Genomic DNA, 16,170 nt, shown 5'->3' with positions numbered 1-16,170 from the left:
GTTACTATCATAGCACTTCTTGGTGCCTGAAATTGTGGTGTTCATTTATTTGTTTAGTCCATGTTTCTCCTTCACAAAAGGAGAAGGTGGGACTCTATCTGTCTTGTTCACTGCTTATAACCAGCAGTTAGGACAGTGCATGTCCAAAACACAGGCTTGTATAAATGCAATGGTGAATGGACAAACCTTCCAGATGTGCAGGAGTTTACTCCATCTGTTCATCTGGGAGCCTTAAATCAGCACTTCCACGTGATTGCTGTGGGGAAAATGAGTGGCTTAACCATCTTAAGGTTTTTAACATTGGAGTAGGTGGTCTCCTATGGGATTTTCAATTTGATACTTACTGCTTTCCAGTCACATTATAGCTCTATTAGCTAGGTAATTTTATCTATATGGAAATTTTATCTCTCTCTCTATCTACATCTCTCTCTATATATAGATATAGATATGCAAATATTTGTATACATATTTGTCTATTGTACGTGCATCTATACATATGTGTGCGTATATTCATACATATATACATATTTATCTATCCTACAGTTCTTAGTATTTGCAATAAATATGACTTACAGCAATGCTTTATGTTTTTTTTAAGCTGGAGAATCCTTTCTTCAAGTGAAAATCTTATGAGGAGGCCCAATATATATGAGAGAAAATGAAGTCCACCAGAAGAAGTAAAAATGGGGGGATGAAGGAGGGAGTTTATACTCTAGCTACTCCCCAGAATAACATTTTCTTCCTCAGGACTGTCCCTGGAATCTTTTAATAACTACTACTGGCTTTTTTTTTTTTAAAGATTTTTTATTTATTTATTTGACAGACAGAGATCACAAGTAGGCAGAGAGGCAGGCAGAGAGAGAGGAGGAAGCAGGCTCCCCGCTAAGCAGAGAGCCCCATGTGGGGCTTGATCCCAGGACCTTGGGATCATGACCTGAGCCGAAGGCAGAGGCCTTAACCCACTGAGCCACCCAGGTGCCCCCTACTACTGGCTTTTAATAATACTAAGTAATGTTTTTGAATACTGACGTACCAAGTACTTTAAATATATATTTTTTATTTAAAAATTTTTAGTTTATTTTCTAAATTCAAGTTTACTTATCATTCAGTGTTACATTAGTTTTAGATCTGCAATATAGTGATTCAACAGTTCTATATGTTACTCAGAGCTCAGACCAAGTACTTCACATGCATCATCTCATCTAATTCTTATACAACCTTATGAGGGGAGTATATTGACTGCAGGGGACAAATTGGAGACTAAGGCCTAAAAAGTCTTGGTCTGGGTTCTTTGCAGTAGTTATTTTCCAAGATAACTGCCAGCAATCCATACCTCCTGATGTCTGTGCCCTTGTGCAGTCCCCTCTCACATTAGGTTAGGGTGGCCAGCATGACCAATGGAACAGAGGTAATGGTACATAACTTGCAAGGCAAGGTCATAAAGGCTTCGCAGCCTCTGCTTTGCTCTCTTGGATCACTCATTCTGGAGTAAGCCAGGTGCAAATTCATCAGGACACTGAAAGAGCTTAAGGAGCCCACATGGAAGGAAACTGAATATTCCTGCCTATAGCCTGCACCAACTTGTCATTTGAGGGAGCTGTCTTGGAGGTAGATTTCCCAGCCTCAGTCTAGTCTTTATCCATCTGTGACCCTTCCCAACATCTGACTGCAACCCCATCAGAGACCTGGCCAAACATAAAACTCTCACATTTCTGACCTTACAGAAACCGTGGAAGGTAAAAAATGATTATTACTGTCATAATTCGGAAAGTTTTGGGGTGACTTGTTACATGGTGTGGGATAACTAGTATAATTGGTAGGCAGTTCAATGGCAGAATCAGGATTCTGATTCCAGGTCTGACTCTACAGCCACGAATGCTCTATTTTCTTACATACTCATTTTTTTTTTTTAATATGGATGCTTCACGAAATGCATATCATCCTTGTGCAGGGGCCATGCTAATCTTTTCCTATCATTTCAATTTTAGTTTATGTGTTGCTCTTATGAACTTATTTATTTTTTAATTAAAAAATTTTATATATACTTATATATTAACACAAAGTTAAAATAAAAGTTATGCAAGTATCTTATAAACTCCATGTCACAGATGAAAAACTGAGGCATAGAGAGGTTAGAAATTAATTGGTGAATCCAGGATTTGAAGTCAAATGGTCTAATTCCAAGACCTGTGGTCATTGTCATCATGCTAAGTTATTGTCATAATCCAAAAAATCTCTTAGGAAAATCAATCTGGAGTTGGAATGCCAGATGGAATGGAAAGGAAAGCGCTAAAGAGAATAGTTGCTTGAGGGAAATCAAGACCTCTGCCATGGAGACTAAACTATTTCTCAAAATATCTTTGATGCTACTATTGGCTACTGAAGATTTGGATAAGCAGGTCATTGGCCTGTAACCATAAGGCACGACTCATAGTGCAATAATCTCTAGTCATTGGTCAATGTTCAAGAAGGAAATTAACCCTGTTCATTTCCCAATGTGGCCTTGCAAATGGTGGGAGTTAGGCCAGTTGAAGTTTGGTTTCGGTATTCATTATAGTTTAGTCATAATTCTCTGTTTAGTCTCTGTTTTCCTGAAGCACTTCAATATTTATTTTTTATATTACCATTGTTTTTAAAAAAGGAAGGAGAGTGAACCAAGACTCTCTGCCTTTGAAGTAAGCTAACAAATGAGTGATAATTGAGAAAAGAAATCCTAGTGTAGGAAGAGAGAACTGACTGTGCTCTGTCCTTGGTCAAATTTTGAGTCATTCATGCTGTATAGTGTCTAGAGAGTTCTAGTGAGTCATGCATTGCTAACTATGGAAGAAAAATGTATTTTCTAAAGCTGTCTGTTATTACTCATGTCTTTCACTTGGCATCAGCAGATGCTGCTACCCTATTGACTGGTGATCTAATAGAAAGTTTCTCAGAGGCAGGCAGATCCAACACAATTTCCCTCTAACTCTGATAAATTTGGCACAAGTTCTTTTAGTTGGCTTGCAAGATGTTTGCATTAACATTGTGACTTATTTTTGGCTTGGTGTTAAAAGGATTGTTTAGTAACAAAATAGAGCATTTGAATTTTGTGGCAGCTGGGAGGAATGCTCTTATTTTATAATGAAACAACTGAACAAATGTTCTTTACAGTGATTCATTCCTCACGTGGGAAAAACTTCTTCTTATATATATTCTCTCTCTATTGGATACATGGAGCTATTTTACCTTCAATATTTAAGCAGAATTTCCGGTGAGCAATTTGGGAACAATATCTATAAATTATAAAGATAGGTTGTGTGGCAAAAGGAATAGGACTGAAACTATAGGATTGAATGTTGGGAACCACTTATGTTCTATTCCTAACTGGGCCAGAGTTTCTGTATAACCTTGAGCTATTCACTTCATCTTTTTTTAAACTTAGGTTGTCTGTCTGAAATAGAAAGAAAATTGCTTACCTATTTAGCTAAGGCAGAAACAATTTCCTGATAGGAAGGTGACTCAGCAGCCCAGGGAGGCTGTACAGCCTCTTGTCCTGGAAGTCTTCAGGGAGCCAGAGGCGGCCAGCTGCCTGGATGGATTAAAGCGTGGCGCTTGAAGACTGGAGACCAGACCACACAAATGAAACCTGACATTTAGAAACAGTAAAGAGACCCAGTCACAGAGGGCCTGTTATTTGCCAGGCACTATGCTAGATCCTGGGAGACAACAGTGGGTGAACCAGATATGCCCCCAAGTTTCTGCCCTTATGAAGTATACTGTTGAGTCCACTTTCTGCATGTTTGCAATTATTCAAAGAGGGGGTCTATGATTTTGTTATCTGGATCTGAGTTTTTTTTTTTTTTTTTTAAATATGGGATCATGCAGGATTACTGCTTAGAAAATGCAATTATGAGAGTCTTTCATAAGAGGAGTCTGATATAGTAGGTATTATTATTGTTAAAATAGGCCTTGTTAAGACAGAGCTTGACCCACCAAGTCAGAGGAGAGCAATAGATTCATATTGACATCATCCATCACTTGGGAGGAAAGTGTGGGGAAAATTTTACGATGTCTCACATGGACTTTCTGGTCCAAGTTACAGGTCTTCCTTTCCACTGCTCCCAGAAGGGCTTCTCACCAATCCGATGGTGTCCAACTTGGATGATGATTGATGGGTCTGTGGAAACTGAGCAATGGATTCCGAACATATGAGCTGCTCCTGATCTTCTGCGGACAGCATCACATCCAATGGTAACGTTTAGGCAGTGAAAGGGCATCCTTGGTCTTGCACCAATGTTTGTTTTCAGCTCACATTCTTTCAAAGCAATGGTTGTTCCTGCCACAAGGATTTGGAAATGTCCCTCCTCTTGCCATTGTAAATATTACCCCTGCAGGGGAAATGCAGCTGCTAGTGCCAAGATAAGGGGTAAAGAGGTCGCTGCAGCATCGCATGTGGGGGGGGGGTCCTTTGAGCAGACGTCAACCCTTAAATTAAAATGGTTCAAGTTCCTATCCTACTTATGGGTGGGGTGGTGTCCTAGCAGCTTGAAATATCTCTCATGATTCTTATGGGTTTACATTTCTTCAAGTCATTTCTGAATCAAAGTTTCTCATTCAACTGAATTCTTCATTACCACTTTTTTTAAAAATGAAGAATAACTGATATACAATATTGTATTCATTTCAGATATACAACAGAGTGATTTGATATTTATATACAGTATGAAATCTGTCACCATACAAAGTTGTACAATATTATGGACAATGTTCCCTATGCTGTACATTCCATCTCCATGTCTTATTTTTTTTTATATAACTGGAAGATTATACATTTAATCCCCTTCACCTATTCCATCCATCTCCCAACCATCAGTTCATTCTCTGTATCTATGAGTCTGTTTTGTTTTTTAGATTCCACATGTAAGTGAAATGATATAGTCTTTGTCTTTCTCTGTCTGACTTATTTCACTTGCATATAATACCCTTTAGGTCCATCCATGTTATCACAAATGGCAAGATTTCAGTCTTTTAATGGCTGAGTAAAATTCCCTTGTATATATATCATATCTTCTTCATCTGTTCATCTATTGATAGACATTTAGGTCACTTCCATATCTTGGATATTGTAAATAATGCTGCAATAAAGATAGGAGTGCATATATTTTTTGAATGAGTGTTTTCAGTTTCTTCAGGTAAAATATCTAGAGGTGGATTTGCCGGATCGCATAGTTGTTCTATTTTTAATTTTTTGAGGAACTGCCATACTTTTTCTGCACCAATTTACATTCCTACCAAGAGTTCATGTGGATTCCCTTTTCTTCTCATTCTTGCCAGTATTGGTTATGTCTTGTCTTTTTGGTACTAGCTATTCTGACAGGTGTGTGGTGATATCTCACTATGGTTTTGAGTTGCATTTCCCTAATATTTAGTGACACTGAGCATCTTCTCATGTGCCTGTTGGCCATCTGCATGTCTTTACGAAAATATCTGTTCAGATCCTCTGCCCATTTTTAATCAGATTTTTTAATATTAAGTAGTATGACTTCTTTATAGATTTTGGATGTTAACCCCTTATTGGACATACTATTTGTAAATATCTTTTCCCATTCAGTAGGTTGCTGCTTTGTTTTATTGATGATTTCCTTCTCTGTGCAAAAGTTTTTAGTTTGACGTAGACCCATTGGTTTATTTTTGCTTTTGTTGTTCTAGCCTACTGAGCCAGACCCCAAAAATGTTGCTAGACCGATGTCAAAGAGTTTACTGACTCTATTTTCTTCTAGGAGTTTTGGTTTCAGGTCTTACATTTAAGTCTTTAATCCATTTTGAGTTTATTTTTCTGTATGGTATAAGAAAGTGGTCCAGTTTCATTCTTCTGCATGTAGCTGTCCATGCTTTCTCTTGTGTGTATTCTTGCCTCCTTTGCTGTAGAGTAATTGACCAAATATGCATGATGTTACTTCTGGGCTCTAGTCTGTTCCATTGATCTATGTGTCTGTTTTACCATCACTGCTATTACTCTCTATGGGTGTTGTCCACCTCCTCAGTGTTATACCGTATTAGGAAATGCCGGATTCCTTCACACCCTAAAGAACCACTGATCCTGGGCAGGGAGGGACAGTACCTCAAGGCAAACAACTTAAAACTGGTATTATTTAATCCTGAGCTTAGAAGTCCTTGGGTCATTCCTGCTCAAGTAAATTTTTCAGTGGCTCTGTCCTCCACAGGCCTCAAGTTTTCCCCACCTTGCTGAACTCTTGTCCCTAAAGCTCAGCTTCCCTCTCACACTGTTATTCTAAGTAACTTGGATCTTTCTTGTCCCCATTCCAAAACTTAGCTCTGGGCCTCATATCAGAGAGCTGAGAGAAATTCATTAAGCTACTCAGCCAAACTCATCTGTCCCGGGACTCAAAGCACTATTGCACTCTTCTCTTTAATAAAATCAAAGACTTAGGTGTGGTTTCCTTTCTCATGGGTCTCTGCACATGGAAGGAAGTAGGAAGGCAGGAATTTATCTTCCCTCTGGGATGATTATGCCACCTCGATGCCTCTGGGAAAGCAGAGCATTTTTTCATTTTTACTACACAAGGACAAAGGCAGTCAGCCTTTTGTAAAGCACACTGATGGAAAACTAAGAGATTCCTCAGAAATCCACTGGCAAAGTTTCAGCACTTAAAGAAGGAGTCTTGGCCAATTTCACAAGCAAAGATAACAAAAGCAGCGTCATTATCTCTGAAATAAAAAGCGGGCATTCTAGTAAGCAATACAGGGCTCAGAACAAGATGGCAGGAGTGAGACACACACAGGGGATCTCTGGGACCAGAACAAGAGGGATCCAAATTGGAATAAAATTATTCCTTCAGCCAAGCTGTGGAGAAGCGAGATCAATGTTAGAATCTTCTCCCTAGTCTTTGTTATTCATAGACATGCACATATAAGTGTTTAGAGTGAAATGTATCTCATTCTCACTGTGCCTTCATTCTCGACAAGTACTCTGCTTGTCTTCAGAAAATCACCTGTCTTTGTATAGGTCTCACCTGTCAAGAGGAGCATTTACAGAATGCTATCTTAACTAGGCTTATTTTTATTTATTTACCTACTTTAAAAAAAATTTAAATTCAGTTAGCCATCATATAGTACATCATCAGTTTAAGATGTAGTGTTTAATAACTTATCAGTTGTGTATAACACCCAATGAACTAGGCTTATTTTTAAAGACCCTATTTATAAAGACCTTATTTATAAAGACCTATAATAAGGCCTGAACTTTCTCTGCATCTAGAGAAATATGATAAAGTATAGCATTTAAAAAACAAGCAAACACGTTTTCAGAAGAGCTATATATTCAGTGTTCCTTTTCCAGTGGTGTAGGAAAGTCTTATTATTTTTCTTGCATCATATAGAGTGTAAGTTCTATGGAAGAATGCACATAAATGAAATATAGGAGGTATGTTGGTTGGAAGAGTGGGGTATTACATGGCCCTCTCCATAGGCAGCTAACTCCATGGCTGTTTGCTTTGGCCAGAAGAATATATGTGTGCTACTTCACCTTCTCAGAAAAGGCTTGCAAAGAGGGGCGCCTGGGTGGCTCAGTCAGTTAAGCATCTGCCTTTGGCTCTGGTCATGATCCCATGGTCCTGGGATCAGGCCTTGCATCCACCTCCCCGCTCAGCAGGGAGCCTGCTTCTCTTCTCCCCCTGCCACTCTCCCTGCTTGTGATCTCTCTCTCTCTCTCTCTGTCAAATAAATAATTTTTTTTTAGAAAAGCAAGGATATTTTCTCTTTTAATTAGCTCAGTGGCAACTGATTAGAACCTAATCACAGTCGTGACTATCCCAACATACTCACTGCTCCTGCCCATGCCCAAGGGGAGGGGATTATCTAGACCCCTATGCCAGGGGGCAGGGGAGGAATTGGGGGGCCATCTTAGAATTCTACCTACCACAAACGGTGAATTTCATCTTTCAGAACATGAAGATATGGGAATTAAAAAAATATATAAAAGCTCATACCAGGGATCAAATATCAAAGTTGAACCAAATCTTTATTCTGTAGTGTCTTCCTGTTTGTTTTCCTGGCTTCGATTCCCAGATAACAGAGCACTCTTCACTTGAATTTGGGTTTTCTAGATATCACACAGGGTTTTTCTGACCAAGGGGCATAAGGAATTCGGTGTTCTTGATGATTGTATTTCTCAGTGAGAAATAATACACATTCTAGATTATATATTATTTTTGTAAACGTGATGGATGTTGATCAGCATTCTAGAGTCAAACTGTCTCTAGACATACCAATGGAACTGACCCCCTAGCCATAAAGTTGAGGACTGCACTCTAAATGTGATGACCAAGGGCACTGTCATCCTCTGAGACCCTGAATGGCTCCCAGCCTAGACAACAGCTGTTTTAACTTTCTCTTACTGCAGCATGTTGGACTGATAACATGCTTTGAGAAAGCAATGTCAGTGACCTTAATGCTTGAAGCCAAAATCATCTGGTGGCACAGGCTGACACTAGGAATATGTTTTTCAGCTGAAATGAGCAAGCAGTTGCAACAGTCACCACAGCAACGGTGTGGCTGGAACCCTTGGGAGCTTTTAGCTGAGGAGTAAGGGCGGCTGTGAGGACAGCTTCATTTGGAATTAATAGTGACTAACTTTTAGGATTAGCCTGCTGGGAATCCTTTATGTTTTTCTTAGTAAACATGTGCGGTGATTGTTCTTCAATGTGAAACACTTCTCTTGACTCTTAGGCTTACTTCCACTCTTTTTCCTCTCCCGGATTTTATAAATGCTGAGTAAATCTTCATAAGAGCCCCCAATTTAAAGAATGGGAGGGACCCCTGGCTGACTCAGTCAGTGGAGCGGGTGACTCTTGATCCTGGATTGTGTGTTTGAGCCCCCATGATGGAATAGAGATTAGGTAAAAAATAAAATCTTTAAAAAATAAAACAAAGAGCGGGAGAAAGAGGGAAAAAGTGAAGAAGTTATTTTAGGCTGCAGAAAAACATAGGTTTTATGTAATTTTCATTTCTGTATTCTTGAATTTTTCCTTTGTTATCTATCTACTAAGCTGAATTCTTCAGGTTGAAAGAAAGGCAAAGTAAGATGCTAAGGGGGAAAGAATAGTGAACTTAAGCTGTTTTGATTGATTATAAAGTCTATCTTTTTTTATTATTATTTCTCACACTATGAATATACCAATGCCAAAGTCAATACGGTAAGTTCATGTTAGGAACTGAAGACTGGGAAAAAAAAAACCCTGTATGGAATGTTTAGCACACAATTCAGCCCTGTATTTATAGCTTCCCATAATGGCCCATTACTGAAATAAAGGCGAATAAACAAGATAGGATTGTGAAGTGGTCTGAGAGTGGTGAATGCAGAATTATTTGACAATAAGCAATATTAAAAAATTTTAATATGTGTGAAGTAAATCATAATCTTGTTATTATTGGACTCAAGAGAAAATGACTCCCCCCCGCCCCGGTAACTTTCTCGAGGTAAAAATTAGCAAATGAAAATTATCTATTTCAGTTGTACGGTGTGGTGTTTTGATACATGTATACATTGTGAACTGATTGCCACAATCAAACTAATCAACAAATCCACCATTTCACCGTTTTTGCATGTGTGGTGGGAACATGAAAGATCTACGCTCAGCAAGTTTCAAGTATACAATAGTATATTTATCAACTGTAGTCACCATGCTATACGTTAGAACTCTAGAAATGAGGTCAGAATTTTAACCACTTGTTTATTGATTGCATTTAGAAGTCAGTCACGACATTACCTGCCTGGTTGTAGGAGAAAGTGATGTTAGTATTCCTCTAGTTAATGTGAGTCAGATATACTTGGCTTCTCTAGGAGTTATTCAAGTTGTTAAGACAATTGAAAGGAGGGCAGGTTTGAAATGAAAGACAAGGTTACTCATTTATTTATTTATAAGACAAGGTTTCTTGACCTGTTCATCACATGCAGATCTGAGGTCATAGACTGAAGTTGAGGTGCCATCTTGTTGAAATAGACTATGGCCAAGGGAGTAGAGCCAAATGTGGTACATGTTTTAAGGTACTTGGAATTTAAAGCAAATATTAGGTTTCTCTGTGGGGTAATCAATCCATCAAGCTGTAAATTTTTTTTCACAAACATGTACAGGTTAAAGTCACACAGATTTCTTTGCAATCAGACCTTCTCAGGGTCTTTACTATGTCTTACAGAATGTTTGGGCTACCCTCCCCAAATTCATATATTAAAGCCCTAACTCCCAATATGATGGTCTTTGTAGGTAAGACCTTTGGGACGTAATTAGGTTTAGATGAGACCATAAGCACGGGGACCCCAGAGGAGATCCATGTTCCTGTAAGCGAAGGAAGGACTACTAGAGCCCTTTCTTTCTGCCATGTGCGGACGCAGTGAAAAGAGAGCTATCTGCCTGTCTGGTAGGCCAGGAGGAGAGCCCTCACAAGGGAACTGAATCAGCTGTACTTTGATCTTGGACTTCCCAGCTTCTAGAATTCTGAGAAATAATGTACTATTGCTTAAGCCACCTAGTCTATGGTGTTTTGTTATGGCCACCTGACCTAACACTCTTAAGTTTACTATGATACTAATGTTCACTGTAAGTTTCTAAGAGAAGTATGTGATATTTAGTGTTTTTCCAACTTATTAGAATAGGGATTATTTTTTCCCCACGGTATCTGGAAGAGGGTGTGGGAAGAATTGTCCTTAGACGAGGCAAGAAAGGCCCCTGCCCTTTCTCTATCCTTTAGAGACCCCAGGATAGCACTCCTCTGGCTGTGCCCCTTCCTGCAGGGACATGGGGCTCTTTGCACCTAGAATCACAGTTCATCCCTATACACCACGCTCTGGGCCTGCATGACTTTCTATTCTGGCTTGTCCTCCTGCAAGTGGACCCACCTTACTCCCAAGCCCAGGGATGACCAAGAGGTAGCTTTGGATGTGTGGCCTACTGTATCTACACATGAGGTCTCCCTTGGTATGGTCTGGAACCAAGGATGGAAAGAGAGGGGAGGGGAGATGATGGGACCAATTTCACCCTCCATGATTAGGTTCCAATGCAGAATGCTGTGGAGTCTAAGAATCTTAAATTTGAATCTGACCTTCCAAGTTGCTGTGAACATGTATTTGCAAAGGTAGGAGGATACTTATTTAATAGTTCACTAGTTTGATTTATAACTTAAAAATATTTAGACATATGGTAAGTGGGTCTCTATCTGTGTGTAACTTCAAGCCTCATGAAATTTAGGAGACCCTAGGTTGTTGTACCCTAGGACATGGGTCTGAGAAGCTTGCTCTAAGCTTCCCTCTGCTCTGTTTCTCATCTACTACTCTATTTACCTGTGGCAGCCAGAATTACCCACACTGAATAGTATGCCGGGAAGGTTTTATAGATTACAGTGGGGGGCAGATTCCCATAGTGGACTGAGTAACTTCGTGCATTTAGCACTGTGTTTGGGACACCTTGCGAAAACACAGGTTACTGGACCCCACCCCCCCGCACCACCCCCAAGCTTCTGATTCAGTAGGCCTGGGACGAAACCTAAGAACTTTCATTCCTAACAAGTTCCCGGGTGATGTTGATGCTGCTGGCCTGGGGACAACACCTTGAGAACCACCAATCTAGGGCATTGGGTACTGTTTTGAAAGGCCCCAGTTTTGTGAGTGAAGAGATAGCAGTGGGTCAGGATAAAGGTGCTGTGCATCAGGACTAGCGCTTATGATGAATGTGGCCCACTTCCTAGCATAGCCTGGCAAAGTGGCTTTCAAGTCTCGTGTCTTATTTAGTGTTTGCTTATTATAGCTCTGCAGCAAAACCTCTCTTAGCTGCCAGCATAGTGGATCTCAGTCAACATTTGTTGAATCAAGTGTTGCTCAAACAGAATTCCGAGAGATCAAGGAATCTGCACAAATATGGAATTAATAGGCATATCTACTGAAAAGTTAATTTGTCTGGCTCCTCCAGATAATGAGATGGGTTTATTAAGGAACTGAAGTCCAGGCCTTTCTAAAGGGTGAAAAGCCTTGGGCAGCCAGTCAGTGTGGGTTCCTAAGATAATCAATCGCACTTGAAAGGAGACACTGTCAGCATCTTTCAGAGGCACCTTGGGTTATCTTTATTCAAGAAGGAAATTTTAGAATTGAATTTTAATAGTATTCCAAAACAGGAGCGAGATGCAGCACCGTCATGGAGGCTGGGATGGAACTTGCCATTTAAAACATTAGCCTCACTTTACTTTAGCCCTTTCAGGGCCAGATATGATAGCTGTTTATTTTATGCTTCATCATAACCCAGTGCAGTTGTAGGTCAGGTGGAGACAGTAGTAGTGTGTATGTCTCTGTGTGTATGTGCGCGCGCGCGTGTGTGTTGGGAGCAGGAGGCAGGAGGTACGTGGTCTGACAGAGGCTCTATCATCTTCTATGCTAGCTTTCCAAGGTCACCATGAATGTCAACATTCAAGCAACAAAGGAGTAAAGACCATGAAGGATTGTGACTGGGAATCTCAAGCTGGAGAACATTACTTCCACTTGCCTTCCTTTGGCTGAGGATTTAATTACTGGCTGCATCTACCTGCAAAAGTGGGTCAGAAATATAGTCTTCAGCTGGACGATCACTTGTCAGTGACAAGCTTACACACAGGAAAAGAAGAGCACGGATGTTCAGCATACAGATAGCTATGTCGATACAAATGGAAATCTTAAAATTTGTGATTCCTGTTTCTGAGATAATCTTTTCTTAAAAACTTAGCGCAATGTTTCCTAGGGTTTATTCCCACTTAACCTAATTCTGTGAGGTGGTTTTTTTTGTTTTGTTTTGTTTTTTAAAAACAAGGGACACCTGTGTGTCTCAGTTGGTCAAACGTCTGTCTTCTGCTAATGTCATGATCCCAGTCGTGGGTTCTAGTCCCTCACTGGGCTCCTTGCTCAGTGGGGAGTTTGCTTCTCCCTCTGCCTGCTGCCCTCCTGGCTTGTGCGTGCTCCCTCTCTCTCTCTCTGACAAATAAATAAAGAAAATCTTTAAAAAAAAATAAACAAGGGGTGCCTGGGTGGCTCAGTGGGTTAAACCTCTGCCTTCGGCTTGGGTCATGATCTCAGAGTCCTGGGATCAAGTCTCGCATCGGGCTCTCTGCTCAGTGGGGAGTCTGCTTCCCCTTTTCCCTCTGCCTGCCTCTGTGCTTACTTGTGATCTCTGTCTGTCAAATAAATAAATAAAATCTTTAAAAAAATAAAAAATAAGACAAAAATTTTGTGGTCAGAAAGTTTAGAAAACCATGGTATGTTTTAGAAAACCATAGCACCCCAAGGGGTATGAAAAGCTGTTAAGGAATTATTTTAATTTAATTCAGTATTTTTCACACTTACTTTACCACAAAGTAAATGCAACATACATTGATATCCTAGGGTCATTATTATTGACAGTGATTGTCTTCTGCTTTGACACAGTTGAGAAGCTATTCCCCCACACCCAAATGATCTGGATGATTTTAAGTTTAAGCTTGTCTGTCTTTTTCTTTTCTTTTTTTCAGTTTGTGTTTGTGTTTCTACTGCTTCTATGTTGGGTTATTAGGCTCTCCCTTTCACACAGCTAGTGTGCCTCTGTGTTTATCCCATCCTGGCCCTCTCTTTGGCTTCTTTTAATCTTCTTCGGGCTGAGAAGACAGTCATCAAGCTTGCCCAAATATATTAAAAATAAATTCCTATTAATATATAGTTTTTGCACATAGACAATAATATTGTACTGTAAGTATGTAACATGATAAATATGGTTATGATGGCAACCATATTACAATATGTAATGTAGGAAAATAACAAGATGCACCCCTTAAATTTACAGAGTTACATGTCAAATTTATCCAGGTTAAAATACAAACTTCTTTTTTTTTAAATTTTTTAAAAGATTTTATTTATTTATTTGACAGAGAGAGAGATCACAAGCAGGCAGAGAGACAGGCAGAGAGAGGGGGAAGCAGGCTCCCTGCTGAGCAGAGAGCCTGATGTGGGGCTTGATCCCAGGACCCTTGAGATCATGACCTTAGCCGAAGGCAGAGAGGCTTAACCCAGTGAGCCACCCAGGAACCCTAAAACACAAACTTCTAACAGAGCCTTGCAATGACTGGGGATTTATTTCTTTTGCATATGTTAATGGGCTTAAGTCAATATATTTTGTAAAATCTATTTTTGTTGTTTTGATGTTTCCTCCTTACTTCCTGGTTGTTTTTTTGTTTTGTTTTGTTTTGGGGTTTTTTTTTTGCCTCTATTTTAGAAAGAAGTGTCCTGAGAAGCTGAAGCAAGTACTACTGTTCTCGCTCAATGGATCCAGTTTCAGCACCGTAATCTAGCTGTGCTCAAGACATACACCAACCAGCCTCACCTCCAGCAGCCCTGCCCATTGATTCTTCCATAATTCCAGTTTCCAAACAGGGAACACTTGCAGATGCCAATTGCATTTTCACAATGGCGACTCTTTTTATTCATCTCCGATTACTTAAAAGAATAGATCCTGCAAATACACTTTCATCTGTTCTTCTTCATCTTCCCCAGCTGCATCTAGAGCTGTGAGGTGTGAAAATGAAATGTTTTGTGAGTGATGACTTTTAGTTCTCTGCTTCCTTTTAATCTGGCCCAAGTTTCCCATACATCACAGGGTCGAAAAACAAGCTTGGGGAAAAGAAGAAATGAGCCGTGTTTGTTTTAGGTATTTAATCGCTCTTTGTTGGTTTGCACGATGAAGGATGTCTAACCACTGTTACATATTTACAAAGAAGATCTCTAAAGAGTTGGAGAAACTGTTTGATCCCGGGGGTGGGGAAGCCTGCTGGTACTCACTCCTTCTGAGGAATGCGTATTTTAGATCCCTACACATTGCACTGTCTATGATTTAAGAGTCTCAGATGACAGGAAGAGAAAGAAAAGCTTCTGTTCTTTTCTATCAGGTATTCTTAGAAATGCCAGTTCATTTTACTGAAGTATATATAGCACAAATTAACGAGAAAATGAGTCACTTCCAGCTCTGTGTGGGAACTGTGACACTATAGTAACACAGCCTACTTTACTGTAGCTTGACAGCAATATCCTTCCAGTTTTTTGGGTTACAATTGGATTGCCAACCTGAGAGAGCAAGCCTATGATGAAGGCTTATACAACTCAGCTGACTTTAGGGGTGTCACCAGAGTTAATCGGACACCTGTTTAAAAACAATGCATGACTGTACTTGTACTGAATGGTTATTTGGTATAAATGGTGCTCAGTAGCACATAGGGACTGTTTTCTTGCTGTCAAACCAAACGTTTCTAGCATTCTGGTGGGTGTCAGGTCCTTGAACCCCTGTCAAAGAGAACTGGAGCTGGACACTCATTAAACAGTGAAGATAAAATATTATTTGAAAAAAAAAAAAACAAAAACCAACCCAAAACCATTGCAATGGGGGAAAAGATCCTCCAATACAGAACTGAGCTCAGTGCTGAGTACAGCGTGGACAAGGGGGGATTTACAGCCAAGGGGCAGGCTGGGGTCGGGGGGTCAGAAAGGAAAATCACTAGGAGGAAGCTTCATTCTAGCTAGACCCACTTGATAAGATTCTTGCTGAAGGCAGGCCAGGGTGATTAGATACGGAGGGTGGGGGATGAGGAATTTGACCAGATATTGCTAAATGGATCTAGCAAGATTTTTGCTGAGACTGAGTTATGCACAGATAGACACAGAAGTCCAACGGTTGGGGCCTAGCTGAGATGAGGGTCTGGGGACCCTGAACCTGAAACTAATGTAACACTGTACGTTAATTATACAGGCATTTAAAAAATAAATAAATTCAAAAAATAAAATAAAATTAATTAATGTATTGTTTCTAATAGTTTGTAGTTTCTCTTGGATTTTACATGTGCACACTCATGTCATCTAACAGTAATGTTGTGTTTCTATCTTTACGTAACTTTTGCCTTTTACTTATTTTTTTGTATTTTACTGGCTAGAACCTCTAGAAAAATGTTGAATCACCTCTATTGTTTAATATTATAGTTGATATAGGATTTTTGTAGCTATTCTTTATCAGATTAAAGAAAGTTTATTTTATTCCTAGTTTGTTGACACTTTCATCCCAAACAGGTATTGATTGTATCAAATGCCTTTTCCACATCTATCAAGATGATCATAATTTTGTTTGTTTTAATCTGTAAATATTA

The 16,170-nt window shown here is 39.6% G+C and overlaps 1 non-coding gene across 1 annotated transcript; it reads right to left on the bottom strand.

Moving 5' to 3' along the window:
* Positions 1-1,907: 1,907 nt before the first annotated feature.
* LOC116877410 lies at positions 1,908-2,010 on the bottom strand. Its single transcript, XR_004384641.1, has one exon. It is a non-coding gene; the product is annotated as a U6 spliceosomal RNA (small nuclear RNA).
* Positions 2,011-16,170: the final 14,160 nt, after the last annotated feature.

The sequence above is a fragment of the Lontra canadensis genome, unplaced genomic scaffold (genome assembly GCF_010015895.1).
Source record: "Lontra canadensis isolate GAN:19392208 unplaced genomic scaffold, GSC_riverotter_1.0 scaffold51, whole genome shotgun sequence".
In the NCBI taxonomy this organism is placed as follows: Eukaryota; Metazoa; Chordata; class Mammalia; order Carnivora; family Mustelidae; genus Lontra; species Lontra canadensis.
The sequence above is the reverse complement of the archived record's forward strand: the minus strand, read 5'-3'. Positions and strand labels throughout refer to the sequence as shown.